At 46.4% G+C, this 8,020-nt stretch overlaps 1 protein-coding gene across 2 annotated transcripts in view; it reads left to right on the top strand.

Moving 5' to 3' along the window:
• The window catches only part of LOC111955848 (engulfment and cell motility protein 1), a 161,006-nt gene that overhangs the window by 101,539 nt on the left and 51,447 nt on the right, over nt 1-8,020 (top strand). The window contains exon 1 of one of the 2 annotated variants that reach the window (XM_023976191.2): nt 2,883-2,970. The exons of the other annotated variant lie outside the window; for it this stretch is intronic. The gene's annotated coding sequence lies outside the window, so the exon portion shown is untranslated. Of the gene's footprint in view, nt 1-2,882; nt 2,971-8,020 lie in introns of those variants that run through there. 2 annotated transcript variants of the gene reach the window in all.

Here is an 8,020-nt window from a genome sequence, read left to right as displayed (position 1 = left end):
CTTCACGTTTATTAGTCAACTACTGTAGTCTCACCTTACGTTTATTTAATCAACTACTCTAGTCTCACCTTCACGTTTATTTAATCAACTACTCTAGTCTCACCTTCACGTTATTTAGTCAACTACTCTAGTCCCACCTTCACGTTTATCTAGTCAACTACTGTAGTCTCACCTTCACGTTTTATAATCAGCTACTCTAGTCCCCACCTTCACGTTTATTTAGTCAACTACTCTCAGTTCTCACCTTCACGTTTATTTAGTCAACTACTCTAGCCCACCTTCACGTTTATTTAGTCAACTACTCTAGTCCCACCTTCACGTTTATCTAGTCAACTACTGTAGTCCCACCTTCACGTTTATTTAGTCAACTACTGTAGTCCCACTTCACGTTTATTTAGTCAACTACTCTAGTCCCACTTCCGTTTATTTAGTCAACTACTCTAGTCTCACCTTCACGATTTATTTAATCAACTACTCTAGTCTCACCTTCACGTTATTTAGTCAACTACTGTAGTCCCACTTCTTCACGTTTATTTAGTTCAACTACTGTAGCTCCACCTTCACGTTATTTAGTCAAGCTACTCTAGTCCACCTTCACGTTTATTTTAGTCAACTAACTCTAGTCTCACCTTCACGTTTATTTAAATCAAACTACTCTAGTCTCACCTTCACGTTCTATTAGACTCACCACTATCTGTAGTTCCCACCTTCACGTTTATTTAGTCAACTACTCTAGTCCCACCTTCACGTTTATTTAGTCAACTACTCTAGTCTCACCTTCACGTTTATTTAATCAACTACTCTAGTCTCACCTTCACGTTTATTTAGTCAACTAACTTAGTCTCACCTTCACGTTTATTTAGTCAACTACTGTAGTCCCACCTTCACGTTTATTTTAGTCAACTATCTCTATCCCCCCTTCACGTTTATTTAGTCAACTACTGTAGTCCCACCTTCACGTTTATTTAATCAACTACTCTAGTCCCACCTTCACGTTTATTTAATCAACTACTCTAGTCCCACCTTCACGTTTATTTAGTCAACTACTGTAGTCTCACCTTCACGTTTATTTTGAGAAGGGAGAGCTAGAGAAGAAGCAGGTGGGTGCCTGGGTAATGCTTGACACTCTACTCTGTTCTACTCTACTCTGTTCTGTTCTACTCTACTCTACTCTACTCTGTTATGTTCTGCTCTGTTCTACTCTGCTCTGTTCTGTTCAGCTCTGTTCTGCTCTTTTCTACTCTGTTATGTTCTACTCTGTTCTACTCTGCTCTGTTCTGCTCTTTTCTACTCTGCTCTATTCTGTTTTGTTCTACTGTACTCTTCTTCTCTGTTCTGTTCTTCTCTACTCTGTTCTGTTCTACTCTACTCTGTTCTTCTCTACTCTGTTCTGTTCTACTCTGTTCTACTCTGTTCTACTCTACTCTGTTGGGTGTTGTTCTACTCTGTTCTGTTCTACTCTGTTCTCTTCTACTCTGTTCTGTTCTTCTCTCTCTGTTCTGTTCTTCTCTACTCTGTTCTACTCTACTCTGTTGTGTGCTGTTCTGTTCTCTACTCTGTTCGGTTCTACTCTATTCTACTCTACTCTGTTCTGTTCTGCTCTGTTCTACTCTACTCTGTTGTGTGCTACTCTGTTGTGTGCTGTTCTGATCTACTCTACTCCATTTGTACTCTGTTCAAATCTGTTCTGTTCTACTCTTTTCTACTAGAACGGAGTAGAACAGAACAGAGTAGAAAAGAGTATAGTAGAATACAACTTTTACTCTGGTCTCTGTTCTGTTCTATTTTACTCTGTTCTAGTCTGTTCTGTACTACTCTGTTCTACTCTATATTGTTCTACTCTACTCTGTTCTGCTATGTTCTACTCTCTTCTGCTCTACTCTACTCTGTCCTGCTCTCTTCTGTTCTGCTCTACTCTACTCTACTCTGTTCTGCTCTACTCTGTTCTGCTCTCTTCTACTCTGTTCTGCTCTACTCTACTCTGTTCTGCTCTACTCTACTCTGTCCTGCTCTCTTCTACTCTGTTCTGCTCTACTCTACTCTGTTCTGCTCTACTCTACTCTGTTCTACTCTACTCTGTCCTGCTCTCTCTCCACTCCATCTGACAAACTGTTTCCTCTGTTTCCATAGCAACTCCAGTCCAATTACTGCCGCTGCACTACACTGGCTCCACTTTGGAAAAAGGGAGCCTCTTCTATGCGTGTGGGTGTGTGTGTGATTGCGTGTGCCTGCATGCTTGTGTGTGTCTATTTCGAAGAACGGTCATGTACGACAGCCCTCTGTCTCTTTATCCAAACGGCTGTGTGTGATGAGGGGCTTGCTACGCCTCCCGACTAGAAAACCTCCAGCTCTGTGCATCCAGGCAGAGGGGTTCTGATGTACAGGCTCTCACTCATCTCGCTCCTCCCCTCCTCGTCTCTAAACCTGCATCCCACAAACACACACACACACACACACACACACACCACACCAACACACACACACACACACACACACACACACACACACCACACACACACAACACACACCACACCACACCACCACAGCCATGTGATTCCTCAGCTGGCCACCTATTGGCTCATACCACCGTGGAATGCGCCCAATCGGGCTTAAACACTGAGATCAACATAAACGGGGCTGCCTGGTGGTCCTCTCAGACTGGCAGTAGAGAGAGGAGGTAGATATCATCTAGCAGGAGGATGAGCATTGCCTCCGTGACCACGATCGCCACAACGACGCGCCTCACGCCGTGGCTAATACCAGCTAGCTCCGTTAAAATCTGTAGCACAACTCTGTCGTTACCAGGGAGCCATCTTCCCCTCCCTCCTCCCCCATCTCTCTACCCCCTCTCCTTCACCTCTCTCTTCCTCGCTGCATTCGTTAGCTGCTCCTCTCGTCTCAGTGCGTCCAAGTTTTGCCGTCAGTCGTTCTGGAGCGCAGCAGCTGCAGCCATGGAGTTAACAATTACATGTAAGTACAAGAAACTGGCCGATTTGCTTTTCCCACATTTAGAGAGGAGGGAGAGTAGAGAGTGGGCTCTGGTTGCTGACTGCTGATTAGAATGGAGGGATGGAGAGAGGAGTGGAGGGGAGGTGGGGGTTTGTATTGTGCCTGGCTGCAGAGAGGAGAGAGCGGAGAGGAGAGCAGAGGGGAGAGCGAGAGAGGAAGAGGAGGAGAGCGGAGAGGAGGAGAGAGACGGAGGGAGCGAGAGGAGAGCAGAGCAGAGAAAGGAAGGAGAGCAGAACAGAGAGAAAGAGAGGAGCGAAGAGGAGGAGAGCGGAGAGGATGAGAGCGGAGGGGAGAGGAGAGCAGAGAAGGAGAGAGAGAGGAGGAGAGGAGAAGCAGAGAGAAGGAGAGCAGAGAGGAGGAGAGGAGAGCAGAACAGAGAGAAGAAGAGCAGAGAGGAGGAGAGGAGAGCAGAGAGAAGAGGAGAGCAGAACAGAGAGAAGAAGAGCAGAAGAGGAGGAGAGGAGAGCAGAGAAGGAGAGGAGAGCAGAGAGAAGGAGAGCAGAGAGGAGAAGGAGAAAGCAGAACAGAGAGAAGAGAGCAGAAAGGAGGAGAGGAGAGCAGAAAGGAGAGAGAAGAAAGGAGCAGAGAGGAGGAGAGGAGAGGAGAGCAAAGAGACGAGAGAGAGAGGGAGAGAGAGAGAGGAGGAGAAGAGAGAACAGAGAGAAGAAGAGCAGAGAGAGGAGAGGAGAGGAGAGCAGAGAGGAGAAGCAGAGAGAGAGAGAGAGCAGAAACAGAGAGAGGAGAGCAGAGAGGAGAGCGAGGGAGAGAGGAGAGCAGAACAAGAGGAGGAGAGGAGAGCAGAGAGGAGGGAGAGCAATATTCTTAGTACAGATGGGGCAGTGCTGTGCTGGGTAGCCTGAGCCTGCCTGTGTGTGTGTTTGTGACTCTGTGAGCGTAATCAGGTTAGAGCAGCATCTCAGCCTTCTGATTAAAAGCTCCCAACACAGATCCTACATCTGTCTCTCTTTGAAGCCGTCTTTCTGAACACAGATCCTAAATATGTCTCTCTGAAGCCTTCTTTCTGAACACAGATCCTACATCTGTCTCTCTGAAAGCCGTCTTTCTGAACAACAGATCCTAATATGTCTCTCTGAAGCCGTCTTTCTGAACACAGATCCTAAATATGTCTCTCTGAAGCCGTCTTTCTGAACACAGATCCTAAATATGTCTCTCTGAAGCCATCTTTTTGAACACAGACACCACATAGGAAGTGGTGGCGATAGTACACATTGTTGTGAATAATATTTAGCATTATCTACCACACCTAGTTTCCTAGAAATAGAGGAATGGACTACTACTATCCATCATACCAGGCTCTGCTAACATTACAAATTTTATWAATATTTAATATTTAATATTGTCATTGACAGATATATAAAACAATTAGATGATGGTATTTAATTGTGTAACTATTTCATTTTTTATTTAGAAAATTGTTCTTACATTTAACTGCGTTGTTGGGAAAGGGTTTGTAAGTAAGTCTACACCTGCTTTATTCGGTGCATGTTACAAACACAATTTGATTTGAGATGGTTACTGTAGCTATAGCTACCCCCCAGGATAATCTGCTTTGTCTGGAAGACTCTATTCTCGTTTGGCCTTGTTGGATTATGCAAATAGAAATCCTCACAGAGCTGGATAATTACTGGTGCTGGGCTGCAGGCAAGCCTCCTCCTTGACCTATTGTCTCCCTGCTGCTGTGCTAGCATGTTAGGATGTGGCCTTGTGTCCACTGAGTATATTCTAATGGTGTTTAGTACACAACATGACTGAAGGTTTGTGAACACCTGCTCGTCCAACATCTCATTCCATGATTGCATGGGCATTAATATGGAGTTGGTCCCCTCCTTTGCTGCTATAACAGCCTCCACTCTTCTGGGAAGGCTTTCCACTAGATGTTGGAACATTGCTGCCGTTGCTTCCATTCAGCCACAAGAGCATTAGTGAGGTCGGGCACTGATGTTGGGCAATTAGGCCTGGCTCACAGTCGGTGTTCCAATTCATCCCAAAGGTGTTCGATGGGGTTGAGGTCAGGACTCTGTGCAGGCCCGTCAAGTTCTTCCACACGGATCTCAACAAACCATTTCTGTATGGACCTTGCTTTGTGTACAGGGGCATTTTCATGCTGAAACAGGAAAGGGCCTTCCCCAAACTGTTGCCACAAATTGGGAAGCACAGAATCGTCTAGAATGTCATTGTATGCTGTAGCGTTAAGATTTCCCTTCACTGGAACTAAAGGGCCTAGCCAGAACCATGAAAACAGCCCCAGACCATTAACAGCCCTCCTCCACCAAACTTTACACTTGGCACTATGCAGGTAGCGTTCTCCTGGCGTCCGCCAAACCCAGATTCGTCCGTTGGACAGTTAGATGGTGAAGCGTGATTCATCACTCCAGAGAACGCATTTCCACTGCTCCAGAGTCCAATGGCGGCAAGCTTTACACCAGTCCAGCCGTCACTTTGCATTTTGCATCGTGATCTTAGGCTTGTGTGCAGCTGCTCCTCCATGGAAACCCATTTCATGAAGCTCCTGACGAACAGTTATTGTGCTGATGTTGCTTCCAGAGGCAGTTTGAAACTCGGTAGTGAGGGTTGCAACCGAGGACAGACGGAATTTTAGCACTCGGCGGTCCTGTTCCGTGAGCTTGTGTGGCCTACCACATCGCGGCTGAGCCGTTGTTCCTAGACGTTTCCACTTGACAATTACAGCACTTACAGTTGACCGGGGAAGCTCTAGCAGGGCAGACGTTTGACTGACTTGTTGGAAAGGTGGCATCCTATGACGGTGCCACGTTGAAATTCACTGAKCTCTTCAGTAAGGCCATTCTACTGCCAATGTTTGTCTGTGGAGATTGCATGGTGGTGTGCTTGATTTTATACACCTGTCAGCCACGRGTGTGGCTGAAATAGCCGGATTGCCTAATTTTGAAGGGACCACTCTTTTATTGTTCATATGGAGCCCAGCTCCATATCAACAATAGAGGGAGGTAGTTAAGCTTAGCCTAGATGTCATCTCAGAGATGGATGTGGTGGACTGGAGGTAGGTGTAGTGGTGTAGTGGTGATGAATGTATGTTTCTAGCTTTGAKAGGCAGCTAGCTAGAGCAGTGAGAGAGAGCACAGACCATCACCTCCCCATAAACCTTCAGTCAATCTCCTCGCCTCCAGCAGTCATTTCAGTCAGAGGTGTGTGTGTGTGTGTGTGTGTGTGTGTGTGTGTGTGTACTCTGCCTGACACGTGACAGAATCTGCAGCTTTTTTTATTGAACAAAAGTCACCTTAACCTTCAGTCAGTCTCCTCATCTCCACCAGCACAGAGATCACCAGACATTCTCTTCAGGCAGGTTTTCTCCTCCCGCCTACAATTTGCTTTTCGCACCCCTCCCTCCTCTCCATCATTCTTTTTCTCACATGAGTATACACCCCAGCTCTACGACTCTACGCTCTCTCTACCGTCCTTAGATATCGTCCTCTCCCCTCTCTACTTCTTCGTACTCCGCTCGCCTCTACCCTCGTATCTCTCTACCTCCTCTACTTCACTCTCTCTACACCCTCTACTCGTCACTTCTACCTCTCTCGTAACCGTCTACCTCCTCGTACTTCTCTCTACCACTCTCTTACTCTCTCTACCTCTTACCTCCTCTACCTCTACCTCCTTACTCTCTCTACACTCTACCGCTCCTCTACCCTCTCTACCCTCTCTACTCCACCTCCTCTACCTCTCTCTACCTCCGTACCTCCTCTACCCTTTACTTCTTCTACCACTCTACCTCTCTCTATCCTCCTCTACCTCTACCTCCTCTACTTCTCTCTACCACTCTACTCCTCCTACCTCTACCTTCCTACTCCTACCTCCTTCTACTTTCTCTCTACCACTCTACCTCCTCTCCTCTCTACCTCTACGTCCCTCTACCTCTACTTCCTCTACTTCTCTCTACCTCTACTCCTCTACTTCCTCTACCACTTCCTTCTACCTGTCTCTACCACTCTACCTCTCTCTACCCCTCTCTAACCACTCTCTACCTCTACCTCTCCCACACCTCTCTACCCACTCTCTACTCTCTCTACCTCTACCTCTCTCGACCTTTCTCTTACCTTCATATATCTATACCCTCTTTCTCCTCGCTCTTTCTCTCTTTTTATCCACCCCTTTACACCCCCTCTCTCTACCTCTCTCTGAACCTCTCCCTGTTCCTGCCCTTTTGTGATGTCAGACAAGCTATTTTTATCCCATCTGCCTGTTTGCCTTGCCTCCTTCCACCCTTCCACCCTGACAAGGTTTCCCTATCCGGTGTGTATGTATTATTACAGTACCAGTCAAATATTTTGTTACACCTACTCAGGTTTTTCAGGGTTTTTCTTTATGTTCTTACTATTTTCTACGTTGTAGAAAAGTAGAAGACATCAACACTATGAAATAACACACATGGAATAATGTAAGTAAACAAAAAAGTACAAAATAAATCAGATTCTTCAAAGTAGCACCCTTGACAGCTTGGCACACTCTTGGCATTCTCTCCAGGCCAGCTTCCCCTGGAATGCTTTTCCACAGTCTTAGAAGAGTTCCCACATATGCTGCAGCACTTGTTGCTGGCTTTTCCTTCACTCTGCGGTCCAACTCATCCCAAACCATCTCAATTTGGGTTGAGGTCGGTTGATTGTGAGGCCAGGGTTATCTTATGCAGCACTCCATCACCTCCTTCCCCTGGTCAAATAGCCCTTACACAGCCTGGAGTGTATTGGGTCAATGGTCCTGTTTAAAAAACAAAATGATAGTCCCACTATCGCTGGCAGAATGCTGTGGTAGCCATGCTGGTTAAGATATGCTTGAATTCTAAACTAATCACAGACGCGTCGATTCAGCAAGCACCCCCACCATCACACCTCCTCCTCCATGCTTCACGGTGGGAACCACACATGCAGAGATCATCCGTTCACCTACTCTGCTTCTCCCAAGGCACGGCGGTTAGAACCAAACCTTTCAAAAATGGTCTCATCAGACCAAAGGACAG

Source organism: Salvelinus sp. IW2-2015, linkage group LG31, assembly GCF_002910315.2.
Source record: "Salvelinus sp. IW2-2015 linkage group LG31, ASM291031v2, whole genome shotgun sequence".
Lineage (NCBI taxonomy): Eukaryota > Metazoa > Chordata > Actinopteri > Salmoniformes > Salmonidae > Salvelinus > Salvelinus sp. IW2-2015.
This window is presented reverse-complemented; position numbering and strand designations above follow the sequence as displayed.